Consider the following 23,458-nt stretch of genomic DNA (forward strand, 5'->3'; position numbering starts at 1 on the left):
AGTTTTTAGACCCCAAAACATCGAGAGTAATGAACCTAGCTTCCAGGTTGGAAAAGCTAACACAGAAGTGCTCATGCTTATCACATCACTGCTTTCTTGCAACCACAATGTCAAGAACAGCAGTTCATGCCTAAATGCTTGGTTACAAAGAGCTGGACCACAGTGATTTAAGTTCAGGTGAACCATAAAAAGAACGCCGATGCTCCAGGTGAGGCTTGAACTCACAACCTCAGCATTGCTCTACAATGTACTGTCTTATAAGTACTGCGCGCTTACCGATTGCGCCACTGGAGCTTATGCAGATTAGTAGTTAGTCAAGTCAAGACATAATGACTTCTTTTTGCAACCAAAGGAGTTGCTCCGTGCTGGCTGTTAGAGAGATTTCACCACTGGCTTCCGTTTTTAGACCCCAAAACATAGAGAACATCAAGAACACTCCAGGTGAGGCTTGAACTCACAACCATTGCAGAAAAGCCAGTCTTTGTCACATTATTGTTTCTTTTCTTTTTTTGATGACATCAGCAGAAACCGGTTCTGTGATCAAACAGTCAGACAAAACATCGCTTAGCATGTTGAGGACTACATTTCAAAATATACCTCTATATCCAATACCAAATATTTGATGGATGAACATAGAAGATATCTTCCATAGTGCAAAGAAAAGCCAAGTTACTGTATATGTACACTATATGTAAAATAGCTTAGTCCAGTTATGGCTTCCTTACCTATTACTAGATACAGTAACTAACAATCGGGCTGTGTCATCCTTGAGTGCAAAACCCAATGCAGGAGATAAACCTGTGTATTATTACCAAGGACTAAAATTGCAGTCATTTTACCTAATATGTACACAAAAATATTCAAAGAACATTCTCATGTCACAACAACTTTCAGAGGGGACAATGAGACCAGTCGATTTGTGTGGTTCTAAATGCAGTGCTGCAAAATTGTTTCATTCCTTTCTTTACAAGGTCAAGTGCTTTGAGTACAAACAATGGCTTCGGCCTCACAGAAAACTCATAAAGTAGCGCCGCGCGCAGATTCTCCCTCTATGTGCTTCGTGTATGTGTATGTGTGTGAGAGAGAGTGGTCTTTGTGTCTGCATCTTTGTGTCTCTCTCTATCCTGTTAAGACATTGATTTTGCCTCATGACGGGCAGAAGGCTCTAAAAAGGAACAAAGATGGAAAGATGAATGACCGTTGTCCTCAAGAGGGATGCTTGTTTTCTCGTCTCTCTTTGATGAGGTCACAGACAAGACTCTGGGCCACAGGTCATGGAGCCACATAGATTGACATCAAAAAACATACAAAAAATTCACTTTACTCTGTTCAATAGGTCCCCAGCTGCAGGTTTCTATAAATTGTTGTCACTTACCATATCAGCCTTCATAGAAACTGTTATCTACACAAAACTTCTCTAAAACATATGCACATGTATATGCAGTGGGGCAAAAAAGTATTTAGTCAGCCACCGATTGTGCAAGTTCCCCCACTTAAAATGATGACAGAGGTCAGTAATTTGCACCAGAGGTACACTTCAATTGTGAGAGACAGAATGTGGAAAAAAAAATCCATGAATTCACATGGTAGGATTTGTAAAGAATTTATTCGTAAATCAGGGTGGAAAATAAGTATTTGGTCACCTCAAACAAGGAAAATCTCTGGCTCTCACAGACCTGTAACGTCTTCTGTAAGAAGCTTTTCTGTCCCCCACTCGTTACCTGTATGAATGGCACCTGTTTGAACTCATCATCTGTATAAAAGACACCTGTCCACAGCCTCAAACAGTCAGACTCCAAACTCCGCCATGGCCAAGACCAAAGAGCTTTCGAAGGACACCAGGAAAAGTCTTGTAGACCTGCACCAGACTGGGAAGAGTGAATCTACAATAGGCAAGCAGCTTGGTGTGAAAAAATCAACTGTGGGAGCAATCATCAGAAAATGGAAGACATACAAGACCACTGATAATCTCCCTCAATCTGGGGCTCCACGCAAGATCTCATCCCGTGGGGTCAAAATGATCATGAGAACGGTGAGCAAAGATCCCAGAACCACACGGGGGGACCTGGTGAATGACCTGCAGAGAGCTGGGACCAAAGTAACAAAGGTCACCATCAGTAACACACTACAACGGCAGGGAATCAAATCCCGCAGTGCCAGACGTGTTCCGCTGCTGAAGCCAGTGCATGTCCAGGCCCGTCTGAAGTTTGCCAAAGAGCACATGGATGATACAGCAGAGGATTGGGAGAATGTCATGTGGTCAGATGAAACCAAAGTAGAACTTTTTGGTATAAACTCAACTCGTCGTGTTTGGAGGAAGAAGAATACTGAGTTGCATCCCAAGAACACCATACCTACTGTGAAGCATGGGGGTGGAAACATCATGCTATGGGGCTGTTTTTCTGCCAAGGGGACAGGACGACTGATCCGTGTTAAGGACAGAATGAATGGGGCCATGTATCGTGAGATTTTGAGCCAAAACCTCCTTCCATCAGTGAGAACTTTGAAGATGAAACGAGGCTGGGTCTTCCAACATGACAATGATCCAAAACACACCGCCCGGGCAACAAAGGAGTGGCTCCGTAAGAAGCATTTGAAAGTCCTGGAGTGGCCTAGCCAGTCTCCAGACCTCAACCCCATAGAAAATCTGTGGCGGGAGTTGAAAGTCCGTGTTGCTCGGCGACAGCCCCAAAACATCACTGCTCTCGAGAAGATCTGCATGGAGGAATGGGCCAAAATACCAGCTACTGTGTGTGCAAACCTGGTAAAGACCTATAGTAAACGTTTGACCTCTGTTATTGCCAACAAAGGTTATGTTACAAAGTATTGAGTTGTATTTTTGTTATTGACCAAATACTTATTTTCCACCCTGATTTACGAATAAATTCTTTACAAATCCTACCATGTGGATTCATGGATTTTTTTTTCACATTCTGTCTCTCACAGTTGAAGTGTACCTCTGGTGCAAATTACTGACCTCTGTCATCATTTTAGGTGGGGGAACTTGCACAACCGGTGGCTGACTAAATACTTTTTTGCCCCACTGTATACTGTAGAGAAAGGAAAGCACACACAAGCCATGCCTCTGATTGTATGCTTTGATATGAATGCTTTTGCTTGTATGACTGCATGAAAGGCCCAACAACCACCTGGATTCTGCACTCGTAACTTTCCGATAGTTGACTGTGGAAGTCACTCTGTCAGAGCTTTTGTCTGTTTTACCTCTGCTAGCCAGTAAGCAGCAGTTGAACAACAGTTCAGATGTTGTTGTTTTTTTCCAGGCACTGACTTTAAATAGGTTGAGGTATCTTTTGTGATTGTCTCACAAGATGATCACAGTAGAAGGTTACCATTATATTATGTGGCAAGGAGAGAGCCATGTTTGAGTTGAGATAACACTGCCCTGTAAGCACAGCACATAGTGTACCACATTAGAGTGTATTGTACTAATAGAAGTATCAGAGCTCAGACACAGTGCCACTGTATGCATGGACAAACCCAGAAGTAGGTTATTGGGGAATAAAAGCTGGCATTGAGATCATTTCCAGCTCAGTTTCAACTCATGTCCTGTCTGGCTGTGCCTGTTGTTGTTGTGCACTGTATAACCTAGAAATCCCCATATATCACTGTGTGCACATGTGTTTGTGTGTATCTAGAGGCCAAAGGTCATTGAGTGAGGGGCCGGGGAATGCTCATGGAGCACACAACCAAATTCCAGCCAAACAAAGCTGTATTTGTACATTCTACAAAATGAAGGCTTCGGGACACCCTGATAGGTGAAAACGCTGACCTCTGTCTGGATGACTTCAGATGGATGATCTTCTCTTTTTCTCTACTGCGCTTTTTACTTATGACATATGTCTTGGCACACTTTTGTTTCAAAATTAAATCAGTTCTTGTCTCTTTTTTTCCTTCTTTTTCTCTTCTTCTTTTAGGTGTTTGCTTATAGCAACGCTTTTAGTGTTTTTAGTCAGGCGTTTATGAGGTGAGACGCTGCATATGTGTGCATGTGTGTATAGTGTCTTTGTGTGTGAAGTGTTTGGGTGCATATGTGTGTGTGGCCCAGCTACGGTGCCTTGCTGTGGAACGCAGAGGTCAAGAGGAGCTGACCTCCCTTGAAGCCTTAATATGGTGCAAAGGGGGAGGGGAGAGGTGAGAGCACTGGACACGCTAAACAAGCAAACGCATACACCTTAAAACAATATCTCCACTTTTTTTTTAAACTTTGGATCTTATTTCTGTGGTTTATGCCAGCGTCAGTACAAGGTTACTGCGAGCACAGCAGTAAGAAGTGTTTCCCACGCTTTATCCAAAACCTCTGTTCTGGAAATTCACTTCATAAAGTGATTAGCCATTCTGTCCATCTGGGCGTCATCATCTTCACTCGTAGCATCCCAATTAGTTTTTGGATAATGGCATCATAATCGGGGAATTTTACATCTGTCTGATGAAACATTTTGCTTGCAGCTGCTAACTTCATCTTTAAAGCATTTCGGAGAGTGCTCACTACTTTTCAGTTGGCATTAAAATCGGGAACACAAATTACAACAAAAGGCAAAGCTCGAGCTGTTGAAATGAAACTCTCCATGCTTGCAAAAGTATGTGCAGCATAAAAGACACAAACACATGCACACTTTCATACCTGCTCTCCCTTCCTTTCTCTGTTACTGAATGCTTTAATTCTCTTGGCCTTACTTTTCTTCTGCTGCGCCCCTACACTCATCTTTTAGACTAAACAAACGGAACTTGGCTGGGAAAGGCTCTGGTTCCAGATGCTGTCTCTTTCTCACTCCCTCATCCCTCACTACCCACCACCACCCCCACCCCTACTCCTCTTTGCTGACCTTTGCCCCACCACCCTCCCACCCTCTCTGTCACAGGGAGACCATGAGTGCAGCAACACCTCTCCCCTTTCTCATTCAATAACACTCATTCAATTCCCTCCACACCATGAAAGTTGAGAGATGCTCTTCTTCTCCCTTCAATACACTCTTCTCTTTTAGGGGCTGGTCGTTGCTTAACTGCAGCACAATTTTGATAACTTAGTTGTCCTTATGAAACCACTGGAAAAGAAAGAAGGACACTGAACGTGAGAATATTCCAGCTAAGAGTAATCAGTCTGTCACAACTGTTTTGTCCTCCTGTCTTCCATCAAACACTATTAAGTATTTTGGTCAGTATTATAAAAAATTGCATATAGTAGTGCAAATCATTACAGGTCACAAGGGACCCGGCTATTTTAGCTATTTTGGTTCATTTGCTGTATTTGACTATAAATAAGCAGGTGTAGTGAATAATAATTTCATCATGTTTCCCAACGTATCTCACACATAAAGAACAGAGTACAGAGTAACAGTGCTTGTTTCCAATGTGTGTAGGCAGGGCAGAGCACTGGGACATGTCTTGGTGGCATGTCTAGAGTGCTTAGGAACAGGTGCACAAAGGTGTGCGTTCGCAACATCTACCTGCTTTACTAAAGACAACATTCAGACTCGTCATCCAGTAAGATGTAGTGTCAGAAGAAAACAAAGAGTGGAGCAGGCGGTAAAGTAGAACAACAACCTCTTTGCGACTAGGAATTATTGGAATTGAATTCGTTTGCATTCTGCAACTGATTGCAAGGAGCTGCAGCAACCAACTAGTCGGCAACACCACCCTCAACCTCTGGTTGACCACTTTTGATTACTAGGCACTGCACAGGTGGGAGGCAACCTGTCTCCAAACAATGGCGGTCACACTTGGAGTGATTGCAATCACTGTAAGACAGACTAAGGAAGGTGCAGTGGTCTCCAACCACTGGTGTGTGTGACTGTGGCATTAGTCTTTTTACATTGTTTTAGTGAAAGCATGAAAACACTAGGTGGATGCCTATTTATAAACAAACCATTTAAAGATTTGAGCTAATCCTTTTTGCAGGTGAACCTATAGCTATGGTCAGTCTTGAAAATTAGGCTTTTTGGTCACTCCAAAATGTTTGATCATCTGGATATATTTCATTCTAAAAACTTGTCTGGGACAGATTACAGTAAAACACAGGGTTAACCCATAAAACTAGCAATCTGGTGATTTGTGTGTACAAAGTGGCCTGGGATTTTCTGGCTAGAATTACTGCTACAGTTGTTTGTGTATGTAGTACCATTGATTAGAGTTACATCATAAGAGGCTGTTGTCAGCACAGTTAAGATGGTGGACTATGAAGTCATGGTGAACACGTTTCCAAATCAACATATATCTCCTGCTGTCTTCAAATTATTTTTCATGCAAAGTTGCCATAGACAACAGACAAAATCACTGACAAAATCAGAAGTGACTTATTTAATCCTTAGTGCTGCAGAATGACATTGTACAGGAAACAGTTTGTGCTCGGTGCTCTTTGTACTTGATACGACACAGATGCACAAAGCAAATTTCAAGGCCAATAAATAAACAAACATTACATAACAAGCAAGTCACTGTAGAAAATAATGTAAAGAGCAATTCTTTGAATGTCAAATACTGAGAAACAGACGTGTGCTATGATAACCTCAGCTGATCCTTTTGGTTCAAGCACAAATGTACTGTACTTTGCACACAAATGCAGGACAAACTTTCTTCTTTGACTATGAGCTGAGGTTTTTCAAACAGGGGTGGCCCCGCCGCAGGACAGAAAGAGATACATGCATACAGACTGACAGACGGAGAGAACTTTTTAAACCTTGTGGTTATATTTCCCTGGAGCCTACCCCAACTTTACAACTCCATTAACTGCTCCAGTGCAGATTTTAGGCTGCTTCGGCCCAGATTTGTTCAGAAATAAATCAGAAATAGAGGAAAGGTAAGTCCAAAATGTGGGTCCCCGAGCACATTTTGGTATAATTTCTTCTACCGACCAAGGGGACAGAGCTAAATATTAGTACAACTGCATCTCCCACTACACACAGCCTAAAGAGGGCCCACCAAAAGACCAAAGACCGCCCGTCTGACCTTTCTCATTTAGGAACTAAACTTCTTCCTCCTTCCCCGCTCCTTGAATTTAGCAGCACCAACAGTGTGTGTATGTGTGTGGTTTCCGCATGTTCTGTGCATGTGTGTGTGCGTTCATGGAGAGATCTCCAGTGATTCCCTGAACCCCGCAGCCAGTTTCATTTCAGCGCTTTTCTAAACATCACCTCTCAAAGCTCATTCCCAAATAAAAGACAACATGGAAAGAAAAACAGGACAGCAGCAGAAAAAGGAGGAAATGTTATTTAAAAGGTACCAGACCGCAGCATTTTCCACTGATATTATTACTCCTTGCCCATTCCAAAATATATATGGGCTGCAGGCCAAGAATGTAAAAATAAAACACACAGACTCAACATCTGGAGCAAACTGAACAAAACCCTCATTTAATCTGTACTGAATACTGTATTCTACCATTCTACCACTGGCCTGCCTCACTTCTTGACACACACACGTACTTATATTCATGCATATACACACATACTTTGTCACAAATGCAAACCCAGCACATACTGTACATATACAGGTCTGCAGACTCCATGAGCACACGGTTCAGAGTGTGCTGTGTTACTTTGGACTGGTGCTTATTTAGCACCTTTCTACTCAGTGGAGCACTCAGTGCGCTTCCTTACTACAAGTCTCATTCACTCAATAACACACACATTCATACAGTACTTTTAACTACACATAAGCACTTTGGAACATTCACATACACACACACACCTGCCCAAGGACACTTTGGTATGTGGACTGGCGTAGTCCACTGACCTTCCACATGGTAGATCCCCTGCTTTGGCACCTGAATTATCCTAATAGTTAATTACACATAATATTACAAAGCACAAGCCTTTTGATTTTGTTTTGACGAATACATACATTTATTTACAACTTGTTAACATATGCTGAAAAAAGTTTTAAAATAAAGCTGGGGGGGGGGATACAATAAAGATTGACGAAACTTCAAAACTTGCCTTTAACTTCTCCATTTTTTCAAAGATGTTTAAAATGCTTCTACTGCTACGCAACAAAAAAATAACAAAAAAACCCACAAAGTTGATTGTCAATTCACCAAGCTTCATTTTACAAATTGTAAACTATTACAAAGTAAAATGTCACTTATGTCGCTTGATGGTGCAACTCTGTTTGACATGGTAAACTGAACCTGTTATGCCTCTTTTGTGCATAGGCGAAGGCGGTCCTCTGCAGTGTCAATAGGGGCAGTGTCAAAAACATGTGATACAACCTGTTTGTGGGCCACTCTTGCTTGTGCTGTTGGTCCATCAGCCAGCTGCAGAGAAGAGCGACGTTACAACACATAAAGAGCTGAAGTGAAACAGAGTGGTAAAAACAATAAGGGCCCACTGGAGCCACTGTCTGTACTTTTCGTCCTGTGTTTTTAATGTGTCAGGATTTTTTTGCTCTTCTCCCGTTCTTCTTCTGTCGCGCCTTTTCTTAATCCAGCCCTTCATCAACCAATCATCAGTAAACCAATGCCTGGGTAATTTATGTCCAGCAACCTGCAGTTGAGATTTTGGGGGACTGCACAGGAGCATGTTTGCGACGGATGACACACTTCTCTGTTTGCTGTCCAAACACTAATGCGTACGCGGATGGACACATTTGCAGGACCGTAAACTACACATCAGTCAGAGATGTTGTGGCATCACTGCTTTGAAAGTGACCAATCACATTAATATCATTCTTTCTTTGAGCTCTGCCCTCTAAACTGTCAAAAGTTAGAGTGATTCACGTTAGCAGAATTCAGCTTTGAGAGCCGAGCTCCCTGCGAGAGTGTGAATCTGCTGCGGGACTCGCCTAGTACACACCCCCACTGAGTGATGGCTTCTTTGTGTGCTCCTGCAGGTTGTTTAATTAACCCATGAGGAGTTTAACTGCATGAGTGGCAATGAACTGAGGTTTTGCAGACACATGACCACAAGCTAAGGGATGTTAACTTGTCCATGGTTTTGGACATGTGACAATTATGGTGACAATCTGGGATCTGGAAGTGAATAAGGCCCCCTGTTACATAGGATTAGAGACTGGTCTGCAGCCTCCTGGCAATCACGGCCATGAGGCAAAAATATGAATTTCCTGACCTGTTGACAGATCTTTGTTGTGATTGCTATGGTTGCTAGCATATTGCTGCAGTTGTAGGAAGTAGAAGATTTGTCAACAAATACTGTCCAGCTAAATGGAGACAGTTTACCTTCAAAGTAAACGTGAACTGCAGCGTGAGGCACAACTTCTACTCTGAAGGCAGAGTAACCTTCTATATTTCTGGTTTTGAGAACATGCTTTACTGCCTCTGGGCTAGTAGTTAGTGATTATTTGCAGACAAACGTGGAAAACTACAGCCAACTGTGGAAATCTGCTAGCAACCAAAGCAATCACAGAGGGTTTTTAGGTGTAGCACCTTCCCAGAGACAGCTAGCAGCCTCCAGGAGTCACTGCCAAGCAGTCAGAGAATACATATTTTTCTCCTAGCAAACGGTTGTTGTTGTCATGTCTGATTTGGTGGACCACTCTTCAGCAATGTGTGCATGACATCACAAGCCTCGAGACCCCAGTAAAACTGAATTATTTGCTTGCAATTATCTTTTATCTTGCGTGCTACTTTTGACACAAACATAATTTTATATAAATGCAAATCCAGATGTACCAGATTTTTGTTTATACACAGATCAGTCTTGCTAACATTAGGCAGGCTATAAGGCCTAAATAAAAGGCTAAAGGTTTTTGTTTCCGTCCTGTCTAGACCAGCAAACCAGAGACACTGCATCTGTTCCAGAATCATAGATCTCTCGTAAAAAAAAATGATTAACCTCTGCACTCTACAGGCATTTCCCTGGGTCCATCATTACAGATGCATGTTGTGAAGCTGAGCTTTGTTTAAAGTCAAAGAATTTTAATTTAAATTCTAGCCAACAGTATGACTTTCCAAAGATACCAGATATGTCAAACACAGTCAGGTTATAAAATGATGCAACAGGGAGCTTGAACTTTTCCATGCAACTATAAGAAACTGGAATTACCGCCCCACACTTGTATGCTTCTGCCAAACATTGAAATTGTAGTGTAAATCCAGCATCGGTCCAGACTCATATGTAGTAAAAGGCCACAGAGACATTTACCTTTGACCACATAACTCCAATCATATCATTCTTAAGTCTCAGAGAATCCTAGTCGCAGCTGTAAAGAGAAATTCCCTCCAATTCTTACAGAGGTCGTCATCTCACAGTGGAGCTTTGATGACAAAAATCATTTGCATTTCAAGAGGTTTGTATGAAATGAATAGATATTGCATCCATTAGAACTGAGCCTACATTTTGTTTCTTTTCACTTTGCATAATAGAGACATGAAATTTAAGCATATAATAACAATCTTCATCAGTTTGTCTTCAAATCAAGAAAAAGTTTCGTTTATATAAATGTGTGCATGTGTGTGTTTTGTCTCTGAGCATCTGATAACCTGTAACCTGCAAACTCAATCCAGCTCTGCAGTGAGAGCACAGTTTCATACAAAACCAAACATACCTATATGTATTACAGATGAGTTTCAAGGCTTACTATTACTATAACCCAAAGCAGCACCAGGAATTACACAACGCAGTTTCAGGATATATATAAATTCACAGAGCGTTGTCTTCAGACTACAAGACGACTCCTAAAGAACTTCTATCTAAAGTTTTGACTTCATTGTTACCAATGATGTGCAAAAGAACAAAATGAAGCTATGGACTAATCACTCGTGACCTCATCTCTCATACACAGGCATTACACGCAATGTCTTGCTGCAGGCTCTTTGTGGAGCACAAGACTGATATAAGAAATAGAGATGCACTTATCAATCAGGACAGGTACAAGCATTTCCCCTGACCGCTCCGTTTCATGCATGCACAACACATGCACAGCCAAATGTTAACCTATCATTAGCGTGGAACCTCCTCGCTGTAAGTGAAACACAAGTAAACAACCACAAAAGCATTCGTAACAACAATCACCTCACTAAACATGGACATTTTAAAGACGCTACCACAGGCGTGACTAAAGCTAAAGTTACCTCAGAGGCAGCCACAGCTGAGCAGCCTCAGTGTGAGCAGGCAGTTATATGGAAAATTATGGAGACAAGTCCTCTTCTTCTTCTACTTGCAGCTGCTCCCTTTAAGGGTCGTGGATCATTTGCCTTTATCTCACCCTCTCCTAAGTATCCTCCTTTGTCACACCAACCCTCTGAATGTGCTCCTTCACTGCAGTCATAAATCTTCTCTGTGGTCTTCCTCTTTTCCTCCTGCCTAGCAGCTCCATCTTCAGCATCATTTGTCCAGCATATCCACTATCCCTCCTCTGCACATGTCCAAACCAGCCTTGCCTCTCTGTCTCCAAACTGCTCTACCTGAGATGTCCCTCTAATACACACATCTGTAATGTTTGCATCCTGGTCAACCCCAATGAAAATCTTAATATCTTCAACTCACTTTTCTTTTCGTTAGTGCCACTGTTTTCAAACCATACACCACAGCAGGTGTCACCACATATATTTATCTTGTAAATTTTGCCTTTCACAGTTTTGGAGACTAGTACAAAAAAAGAGAATAGAGTGAATGTCCTGTTATCTGGGGAATTTATAAAACATACTGGAAAATGGTCATCTGCAATCCAGCTAATAGACTCACTGATTTATATGCTGAGTTTGAGTTGCAAACAGTTCTGTGCTGCTTTTGTATCACTTAACAAACATAAGGCTTTTCCACATTCATTTTCCCCTAGAATTAGTATTAGCTTCACCAGTATGAATTACTTTAGGTTTAAATTTTTGTGTCTGCAGGAAATCACACAACATATGCAAACCTGGGTGGAGCTTGTGTGCTTAAACGTGATAGGTTTGCAGTAGTCATGGTGATTAAATCAATTTTATTTATTTATTTTTTAATTTCAGACATTGGCAGTGTCATTATGTTGAGGCAGCCAATGAAAATATATAACCCTTTTGTGTTTGTGGTGCATCTTAGAGGGATAAGCACAATTTGCTTTAGCAGGTAACAATCCCAGGAATTTCAAATTGATATCTCAAAGCACTCGGCAGTTTATAAAATTTGAGGTTTTTAGAGCAGAAAATCAATGGAGCATTATGTCACTCCAAGATGTGTCTTTATCAAGATAATTACAAAAATGAACACTTAATGAACACACGGCACCACGTATGGGTACAAGCCGTCATCTTTGCTTAGATGATGACGACTCTGTCATGTGTCGTCTTCGTGGTTTTTACTGCAGCTGCATTTCTCATCACCCACAAATATAATATATATCGGACAGTAATAAGATTCTGTGTTTTTGTTCTTTGTTTTCTATAAGTGTCCCTGTATTTTTGCTGCACACCTTCCTGATCGACCTTTTCTTTTCCTGCATGTTTGTTTCAAGTGGAATCTTCACCATCTTTCCTTCTCTCTCTCCTTCACATTCTCTCCCGTCCACCCCTCCTTCTCCAGCTCCAGTTAATTCATGAGCAGCATCATGATTGAATATTAATAATTCACATCAGCTCTCCCTGATGACTCATTACAACTCTTCAAATGGAGAGGGAGGGAGACAGTCATACATAGATGACAATACAATATGAAAGTGTGCACACATACGCACACACACAGGCATGCGCGCGCACAAACACGCACCCACGTAGAAGGCATCTAAGGCATCATCTAAATTAAACTTTTTCTTTTTAGTCCTCTTCTAAAAATATGACATTGAGTCCCTGACAAAAATGAACACACATATATTCACACATAATAATTGCTTATTTGAACCAGCTAAGGCTGGGGCACCGGAATGAGAGCTTTGGCACAGCGAAATGGAAAAAAATGGAATACCAATTGTAAAAGAAAGACATTTAAAGGAATCTTTTGACAGTTTAACAAATAGCGGAGAAAGAGTGTGCAAAACGTTCTCTGAATCGACTTCATTGTACGGTTTGTAAGCTTGTATGTGTACAGCTACATACGGCGGAGTGCCATCTTGAAAGTCAAGGTGAAGTTATTAAATATTGGGCATGGAATAACAAAGATGTTATTGTGATGCATTTTTACATATACAGGGAGTGCAGAATTATTAGGCAAGTTGTATTTTTGAGGAATAATTTTATTATTGAACAACAACCATGTTCTCAATGAACCCAAAAAACCCATTAATATCAAAGCTGAATGTTTTTGGAAGTAGTTTTTAGTTTGTTTTTAGTTTTAGCTATTTTAGGGGGATATCTGTGTGTGCAGGTGACTATTACTGTGCATAATTATTAGGCAACTTAACAAAAAACAAATATATACCCATTTCAATTATTTATTTTTACCAGTGAAACCAATATAACATCTCCACATTCACAAATATACATTTCTGACATTCAAAAACAAAACAAAAACAAATCAGCGACCAATATAGCCACCTTTCTTTGCAAGGACACTCAATCCATGGATTCTGTCAGTGTTTTGATCTGTTCACCATCAACATTGCGTGCAGCAGCAACCACAGCCTCCCAGACACTGTTCAGAGAGGTGTACTGTTTTCCCTCCTTGTAAATCTCACATTTGATGATGGACCACAGGTTCTCAATGGGGTTCAGATCAGGTGAACAAGGTGGCCATGTCATTAGTTTTTCTTCTTTTATACCCTTTCTTGCCAGCCACGCTGTGGAGTACTTGGACGCGTGTGATGGAGCATTGTCCTGCATGAAAATCATGTTTTTCTTGAAGGATGCAGACTTCTTCCTGTACCACTGCTTGAAGAAGGTGTCTTCCAGGAACTGGCAGTAGGACTGGGAGTTGAGCTTGACTCCATCCTCAACCCGAAAAGGCCCCACAAGCTCATCTTTGATGATACCAGCCCAAACCAGTACTCCACCTCCACCTTGCTGGCGTCTGAGTCGGACTGGAGCTCTCTGCCCTTTACCAATCCAGCCACGGGCCCATCCATCTGGCCCATCAAGACTCACTCTCATTTCATCAGTCCATAAAACCTTAGAAAAACCAGTCTTGAGATATTTCTTGGCCCAGTCTTGACGTTTCAGCTTGTGTGTCTTGTTCAGTGGTGGTCGTCTTTCAGCCTTTCTTACCTTGGCCATGTCTCTGAGTATTGCACACCTTGTGCTTTTGGGCACTCCAGTGATGTTGCAGCTCTGAAATATGGCCAAACTGGTGGCAAGTGGCATCTTGGCAGCTGCACGCTTGACTTTTCTCAGTTCATGGGCAGTTATTTTGCGCCTTGGTTTTTCCACACGCTTCTTGCGACCCTGTTGACTATTTTGAATGAAACGCTTGATTGTTCGATGATCACGCTTCAGAAGCTTTGCAATTTTGAGACTGCTGCATCCCTCTGCAAGATATCTCACTATTTTTGACTTTTCTGAGCCTGTCAAGTCCTTCTTTTGACCCATTTTGCCAAAGGAAAGGACGTTGCCTAATAATTATGCACACCTGATATAGGGTGTTGATGTCATTGGACCACACCCCTTCTCATTACAGAGATGCACATCACCTAATATGCTTAATTGGTAGTAGGCTTTCGAGCCTATACAGCTTGGAGTAAGACAACATGCATGAAGAGGATGATGTGGACAAAATACTCATTTGCCTAATAATTCTGCACTCCCTGTACAAGTTGAATATTCACATTAAACCACTGGCCTCTGAGACCTACTTGTGCTTTGTTTTGTGCAGTTTGTGCCACACACAAGCATGCAGAACGTCACCTAATAAAAGCAATCAGAGCAACAACTTAAATTCACTTTCCTATTTTCTTTTACTTGGCATGCTCCCTGAAGGACAAGTGACACACACACACACACACAGAAAGAGGCACACATAGTCACACAACCATTTAGCCCCATTAGTAGAAGGCAGAGTTGAACACCTTGCAGACTTCAAGGTGCGTGTTGATCGATGGAGGTTAAACCCAGGGTTCAAATATAAACAGCTGGATAAGTCACAATCAATAGCTCCTAACCCCTGACAACTGGTCAATACCTCAACACGCCGGCCAAGTCAAAGAAGAGAGTGAGACAGAGACACAGAGCTGGGTGGAGTTTCCATGTGCCCGTTTTGAGATAAGGATGTTAATGAATACATACGCAGCCGCACATACAATGCCCTGAATTGATAACCTGTTAGCAGAGCTACGGTAACTCAATAGACAGGCACTATGATGAAGAAAACTCAGCTGTGCTTATTGATTTTTCTGCCACACTACAATACTTTTCAGCGCTAACTCACTTTAATCATTTAACGCATTTCCCCCTTATGATATGATTTCTTGTAAAACGACCTACAGTATATCCTTGCATTTACACCTTTAGGTGGATAAATTTTTGCACAATTGCATGGCCATTTAAAAAAAAAAAAAAACGTTATTTCAAAAACACTGTTTTCTGCACCAAGCCAGAAACCATACCTTTACACTAGCACGCCCAGTAAAGAAATCTTATACCTTGTGGCAGTGTGCACATGTTGATGCTCTGTGCAAGTTTGCCTCATTGCTAAGCCATAGAGGAGATGGACTCCATATGCACAGTGTTTTCACAGCCCTGAAGGAAATCATGACCACAGCAGAAAACCCACGAGCTATTTCACTAAGGTCTCATTTGTCTGTGTCTTTGTGTGTGTCTGCACCTTGTGTATGAAGGCTCGGAGTGTGTATGCGTGTGCATGTGTGTTATTTGTCTAAGCCATTGGGTGTTCCCTGCATTTTTGCTTCGATGTGAGCACACAGAGAGCATCACACCCACGTCTTTATGTTGAGCAGAAAAAAAATACAGCCTCACTTCCCGTTTGCGCGACAGTCCAAAAGTGAAGAGCTGGGTTTGTGCTAGCGTGTAGGTTTTTGTTTAGTGCAAGCAGGGAGCTTTTGGTGTTGAGGTGGACGAACGCTCAAAATAATTAAAAACTACTTCAGCAAATAGCCATTAGGGGCTATTCCTTATATTTTAACTGGTAAATGTTTTCTACAACTTTCACAAAGCATCTCTCACCTTCCTTAAGTTCTTCATACATCTGGTCCTGGTTATCGGAGGCAAGCATCGTGGGAGAGCGTCCTCCTTCAGTTCTCAGTGTAATGACATCTGCACCACCATTCCCACCTAGACACGAGACCAGAGGAGATTGGTTGATTGTTTCTAATGCGAGCTCTAGCGGGGGCTTTATCACTGCGATAAAGTTGGGAGCCAGGAGCTATCAGTAATGGCAGGCCAGCTAATACAGCTCAGCCTGAGCCAGGCTAATCATTTACAGCAGCAGTCTAAGCAGGGCACAAGGCTCTATTAGCCCACCAGCATCATAAGCCTGATTAGTGTGTGCTTTCTCGTTTGTCGCCTGTCTGTCTGTTTGCTTCCCTGTCTATACTAGCGCAGTGAAGCTTTGAATAAAGTTTCCAAACGGATGTATGGTTGCACTGGTGGGAAACCGATCAAGAAAAGAGAAGGGATAAAGCAAGGGACAGGATGAGATGTGAGATACCAGAGGACAAAGGGCTTAGATTCAGTGCCGGCAAATGGGACATAAATGCATACTAATTTAGGTGCAATGAGTTTAAAGCGGGGTACTGTAAAAGACTGATGAGGAGGACAGGTGTAAGATGCAAAGCTGTCAGAAGGAAAGAAAGCAGGCATCGGTGATTGCCTAAAGAGCCATACACGCAGGAGACAGCAGGTCTTTATGATGGAATCAATAACCATTCATGGTCGGCTGCTCTGGAACCAGCAGTTTTCCCTCGAACACACACACATCAATACAGGTGATTATCAGAGTTAACCCTACACTTTCTTACTGTGATCTGCAGACAGCTCGACATTTAGCTCGATATCCTTGGATAACAAGCTAAACATTAAAGCACCAACAGCCGAGCGTGTTTTAAAGTTACAGTTTGAATATGTTGGTAGGATGCCGTACTCATAAAGAGTGAAAAGTCCGAAGTAAATTGAAAATACTTTTCAACCGGCAGTCCCTCAGTGACACTCGGCAGGATTGATTTTCAGTCTGTTTTTGTGTCCTTTTATTTTCTCGATTTGAAACGTAGGAATCAAACTTACCACCACTGTTGGTTCAGAAAGTAATGAAGTGATTTATTCCCCGCATTTTCTTTTTGTTTTGGTCCTATTCTGCAACAGTTTTGTGTGGTATTGTGTACGCTTTGTATGGTGATGCCCTTTTTTGCCCCAAGTTGAGTCGATGTCTAAGGTCGACCCCTCTCTCTCTCATTAGTTCTGACCCTCTGCAACCTCCTCTCATCTCCGGTGACACGCAGGTCAAACCAAACGCACTAATTATGGAGATTCGAAGGTGGAAAGTGTCAGTGTTTATAAGCGAAAAAGAGGCAAACAATAATTAGAGCGGGGTAAATAGTAGGCCACTGTGTCATAATTCAGCTTTTCGAACCTAATATTTATCCCAATGCTGCAGGAAGTAAAAACTCTGAATACCTTTACCAACAGGTGGACAGAGCGAGGAAGAGCACACGGCAGTACATCCAATGCACATGCTTGCATGAGCATTCAAAGCCCTCAGGTCTTACTTGAGTGTGCACAGACACCGAGAGAAAGAGAGTGAGAGAGAGAGACACATGCACACCCACGTGCACAAACAATTACACTGCCAAAATTGTAATTCGCCATGCAAACTGTTTGCCCCGTCTCTGCCTTACGGACATTTTATGTCTGCACTGCCAGACACACATGGAGTCCAACAGAAAACATCTGATTCTCTTTATCACCGCAGCTTCCATTTCACACCGATCCAAAATAGACATACTTGAAGAAACACAAACAGATGCACACAAGCATACACACAATCTACCTCTGATCCAAAATACCTCCAGAACAAACAGAAAAATTCCAAGCATTTTCTTTTTTTCTCTCAGAGAGAGAGCACAAGCCGCCAGCCACAAACAGCAAGCAGAGCAGGTTACATGGCAGCGTGGAAGAAAAGTCATAGCAATGGGCCTAATCTACTTTTACAGCTACAGCGAAGCAGCCACGCACACGTGCACGCGTTTCCTCGGTGCATGCGTGCACATAAATCCGAACATTCATGCCAATTCAATATGGTTCTTAAATCTCTGATGGCGCGCCACTGAGTGACATGCAGAGTAACAGAAATGTGAGGGGAAAAAATAATGGAGAATGACAGAAGTGTTTTGCAATTCAAAACCCCCTTAAAAACAATGTATATTCTGAAACAGTATGGTGCCACTAAACAAAAGCGCATGGTTAGCGGCAAAGGAAGAAGAAAGCGCTACGGAGAGTGAGGAGGACAGAGAGGGTCTAAGATAACGAACCATTAAACTTGGCACTGCTGTCCAAAATCCTGAGGAGAGAAAGATAGAGCATCTTTAAACACTGTCATTTGACTTTGAACAAAGTGACTTTTGAAGTGAAAGAAGCCGTTTCCCCCCTTTTTTCCTTTTTTCCTTTTTTCCCTTCCCTCCACATTTTAATGCTCCCTGCTCTATCATGTAAATCCCCATTCAAATTAGTTGGGCATTAGAGCCCTCAGCAGTAATGTCAGAGAGACTGAATGAGATGGGGGACTTAAGCACCTAACGAACAATGAAATTCCCAAGCCTTGGGACAGGACAATTAAGAAGCAGGCTTAGCCAATGATGAAAATTTATTGCTATCTAATACATATTTCTATTTTCTGAACACTAACCAATTTGAATGTGATTAAGGGGGGTGGGGCGCTTCATTAAAGAGACGCTGGCTCTCAGAGGTCGCTGGGAGAGAAGCCTTTTGATGTTAAATTACAAATATGGAGGAGAAAGGCAGTGCCATTGTCTTTTTTGGGGTCCAAGTATTGTTTTCTGTGGTTCCCCTTAAACGGGTTAGTTAACCCCTCGCTGTCCAGTAGAGATGCTAATATGAGGGGCCTTGGGGATCAAGGGGAGACAGGAATGGAGAGGGCTTTTTAGTGAGATAATAGACAAAATAAATGCTTTAGCATTTATTCCTTTCATCAGAATGAAAGCATCCATCCATTCATTGTTTCCTCCTTTTTCTTGCATCAGTGTGTCTGTCGACCGCACTCACAGCGGGTGTCTTTGCTTCTGTTAAAGGCGCTTGCAATGGAAGCTTGTCTGAAAGGAAAAGCACAACGAGCAAAACTAACAAGCCCACAGGAAAAAACACAGGCAATTCACGGCAGATTTCTGTGCATGGTTTACAACTATTTTTGAGTATTTCGGGAGACTGTATTGTAAGTTGGTGTTACAAAATCTGTCCTTTAAAGCAACTGCACAATCCTTCTCTGGTAATTAACCAGAAGAGGCTCTGGCCCACACTGCACACAGGCTGTTTTCCATCCAAACCAATGGCAGAAGTGTGCTAGTGGTCCATAAAGAGTGGGCCCAGGCCAGTAAAATCCAAGCTTAAAGTCAAGGTATTAGCCTCACAATTTTTTTCAACTAGATAAAAGGGTCTGGATATGGTTTGCAGGAATACTGAGAAATAGGAGAACAACATGTCTCTCTTATTTAACTGTCCTGCTCAGACAGAGGGACCATAATTCGGGTCGGAGATGAGAGCAGCAAACTATGCATATATTTTCCTCACTGCAACACGTATCAGGGCCAGATTAATTTGAGTTAATAGATGCGTTCTCAGGCCTAGTTTGGAGGGGATAAAGGACATTTTCATTAACTTTATTTATATTTAATGTTCAATTAGTTGCGGGTATAACCGGACCATAATCAGATGGAAATATGGGCAGGAATTAATGCCCCAGCAGGAAGACAGAAAGACCAAGGGATTGGTATGCACCCCAGTGCAAGCTATATGTGGATGTGTGGTGCCTGTATGCACGGGTGGTGTGTGTGTGGGTATGCGCGTGTGTCTTTGTGACAGTGTAAAAGCTGATGCTCTGCACGCACAGTATTGCAGTACAAAGGTATTAAATCTCATAAATATATTTAGAGAGATTAGCTGCGATATTTACATGAATACACAAATATGTTCTGTTGTGACAGAAGCAATGCCGCCGGGGGAAGGAGAGGGAGAGCATGAAGAAAAATGAATGACACGGAAAATAGAAAAATCAAACGCTTTATTGTGTGGGTGAGGCATGCTTTTATCATCCTGATAGGCAGTGTTTAATGTCGTGTGTGTGCGTGTGTCTGTGACTGATGCGCCGTGTTGTGTTGCATGTCACGCTGAATGATAGGATTACTCATTTTCCCCTTAGCAGAACACAAATCACTCTTTTATCCGCCATCATTGAATCTTTCCAGGGTTAAGTGTTTATGTTCACAGCTTCTAGCGGTGCCGTGTGTGCGTGTTTGTACGTGTGTGTTTGTCTCTTGTCGCACTTATTTTTCTGTTTGTGTGTTCAGCAGAATATTCCTTCAACCTTCAGCAGCAAAGTCGAACGGCAGAAACTAAATGACAGCTAAAGAGTGACACCTTGTCTCATTTGTCTGCGCAGCTGAGGCGTGTGTAGGTGTCTCTGTTATACACACACACACACTGAGATGCTACAGCATACATAAGAAAAGAAGAAAAAGACAGAACTACACTACATGTACTCTATGTGTGTGTGTTAGGGCGGCTATTTGTGTGTGTGTGTGTGTGTTGGAGGGTGAGAAGGTCAAATGAGGTCACCGTCTGAGGATTCATGGCCTGGAGGCCTGCACACTCTTAACACATAGTAGACAACTTATTCTTTCCCTGAAAGGACCATGGAAGCATTTCAGTCCAGCAGCTTCCCGCTAACCCCAATTCTGGCTAAACAGGATAAGCCTTAACTTTTATTCTACTTTGTTCAATACGACTCTAATTTCTGGTTCAAGTTGAGGTTGCATCAGGGGCATGGGCTTTTCGATACTGCCCAAAATCTTTTTGTTGCTCGTTTTTCTTTTCTTTTCTTTTTTTTACATGAACGTCTTATACTCCCTTACCATCCGAGCTCTACACAAATTTGAAAAGACACACAGAAGTGGCAAGTTCTGTGCAGGTAAGTGTGTAATGAGGATGTCCAAGTGAAAAATAAGTATTGGAGTCAGACACTGTGTGTAGCCAGAGAACGAACTCCAATTGCAGAGCTTCATATACAGTAAAGCACTCAGAAAGAGGGAAAGAAAGTCACAGTTTGCAGTCAAAGGGGTCGCGAGGACAACGAGAGATCATCTGTCAAGGTTGCGTTTGATCCTTTTCTCTCCATTAGATCTGAGATGTATAAATGGTCATTCCTAATGAACAGTAACAGCCAAGATGAGAATCCTTTGAAGCCAGTTCATATTAAAAATACACAGCATCAAGACATCTACCACATTTGATTAACTTATTTTCTAAACCCAGTCAATGATTGGAATACAGTTTTTTATAGTCTGACAAGGGCAGCTGCAGCATGTGAGAGAAAGCGAGAGGACGGCAGACAGAGACGAGGCAAGCGACGCGAGACTGCACCCACAAAATGCTAAAGTGCAGTGTGCCCCACTTCTGAATTAATTAAATCAACACTGGAAAAAAACGAACCCTGATAAGAGTTTGTGTATTTCATTAGGTCTTCGTGTCTCTGCCACAATAAATTACTTACAGTTTAAAATAATCTTTAGTCATTAGCAATGGAATTCCTAGTTATAGTCAAAGTAAAGTGCATTGGATTTGGTGTTTGTGCGCTTCATCCAGGCGAATTCCTTTCCCACTTTTACACAATTTCATGCTCCAGTTTCAAAGCTTACTTCTTCAAAGATAACACAGAAACATGGAGGAAGTTCTTGATTGTTTGGCTAAGATCCCTTCTGAGTTCATTAGCTGCCCGCATTAATTAAAAACAAACAGAATAAATTGACCACAAATGGAATTTTGGGGTGAAATCTTGTCAGCAATCCAATAATCCAAAAAAAAAAATCATTTCAATTACAGTGTAAGCTGTCTAATACTGGGGTCAGATCTGCTCCTCTCCATTGAACTTCGGGGCTTCCCAGGCTCTGTCTTGGTGAAAGCATCCAGGGACTTGAACACAGATGATTACTGAGGTAATTTGGCTGAAAGCCCACTTGAATTGGCCCAGACCCTCGATACTATCAGCTTCACAATTAACCAACAAAAACAGATAACCTCCAAATCTGTGCAAGCCGTTGCAGCTATAATAGCTCACCAGCCTTTTTCAACACACACCCGCACACGCACACACACACACACACAGACTGTATATACACCCGTGCAGACTCTGTACATACACAGATGCAGTTCAAAACAACACATCCATGAAGTCACACACAAACCCAAATACACTGCAGGGATTTCTGTCCAATTAACATGCATGCAAAGCAATTTAGAACCCAACAAGATGTTTTTGTCTGACTGCTCCAGGGTAATTTAGCACTTCTGTTTCCACACAAGCCTGCCATGGAGGGAGGAGGGGGTGGAGCGAAGAGAGGTTAGAAAAGTGGAATGGATTTCTTGATTAAAACTGGCCTTTCCCCCCCTCTCTCTGCGTACAGAGGCGTGAGGCTGCGGCTACGCACACGCAGCAAACATGCAGCGAATCCATATGCCCTAATACAGAGACAGCATCGTTGTTAATTTCCTTTGTTAGCTGTCTGCTCTCCTGGCCGATTTAATTTGTGGCGGTGTTTTAGCGAGCGGTGGGAAGGAATTGAATTAACGTGCAATTCGTTCGGTTGCACATTCCTCTGTCTCCGTCTTGTTGTGTGTGTCAGTTTTACATACTTTTCAATAATTGGACTTAGATTGCTGTTGATGTAAATGCATGATCACACCGAGGCCTTGGCGCACCACAAGTCCAGGGATGGCTGCCTGACTGACGCGGCTTGTGTCGTTCTTAAACGATTTTTCAGCAGAAGGAGCCTTGAAGGTCCACAAGAAATGTTTATGTAAATAAGAGGAACCTTTGCTTGAAGCTTTTATCTTGCTTTTTTGTAATCGCTGTCACTCACCGCAATACCTCTATCTGTCTTGGCATCTCTCTCAAATATGGAAAGTACTCAAAGTGCTGGGTTTGGTGGCAAACTTGCCTTTTCCACTGCGTGTTAATTCCTTGGCAGCAAAAAGAGCAGTAAACAGAAGCAAATGGTAGTTGAGATGTGGAGATCAGGGGGGATACGAGAAATCGCGTGAGCCAGACGCGGCATCCGGGCGTCCCACCTTCACAGCTCCTTCCTCCTCGTGCTTTCCTCACATAATTAAACCTATAGTCACTTTCAATTAGCTGGCTTTTCTCACTGTGCATGCCTTTATGCAAAAATTAATTAGTCAATTAGCCAATTAACATGTGAGCAGGTCTTTGTGTTAACGAGGCTTTTACAAGCTGTGGCAACCCTGCAGTAATGGCAAACAGGCAATAGACGCCATGGGACTAGTTCACACCGCACAGATTCCACGCAACCACGCCGCTGGCACACACACACACACACATGCACAGTCATGTATCCATGACTTCACTTACTTACATTCGTTTCCTAAAAGATTTACTCCGACCTT

At 42.3% G+C, this 23,458-nt stretch overlaps 1 non-coding gene across 1 annotated transcript; it reads right to left on the bottom strand.

Moving 5' to 3' along the window:
• Nucleotides 1-200: 200 nt before the first annotated feature.
• trnai-uau (transfer RNA isoleucine (anticodon UAU)) lies at nucleotides 201-294 on the bottom strand. Its single transcript has 2 exons — nucleotides 257-294; nucleotides 201-236 (listed from the first exon to the last, which is right to left on the bottom strand). It is a non-coding gene; the product is annotated as a tRNA-Ile (tRNA).
• Nucleotides 295-23,458: the final 23,164 nt, after the last annotated feature.

Source organism: Maylandia zebra, linkage group LG5 (genome assembly GCF_041146795.1).
Source record: "Maylandia zebra isolate NMK-2024a linkage group LG5, Mzebra_GT3a, whole genome shotgun sequence".
NCBI classification, from domain to species: Eukaryota; Metazoa; Chordata; class Actinopteri; order Cichliformes; family Cichlidae; genus Maylandia; species Maylandia zebra.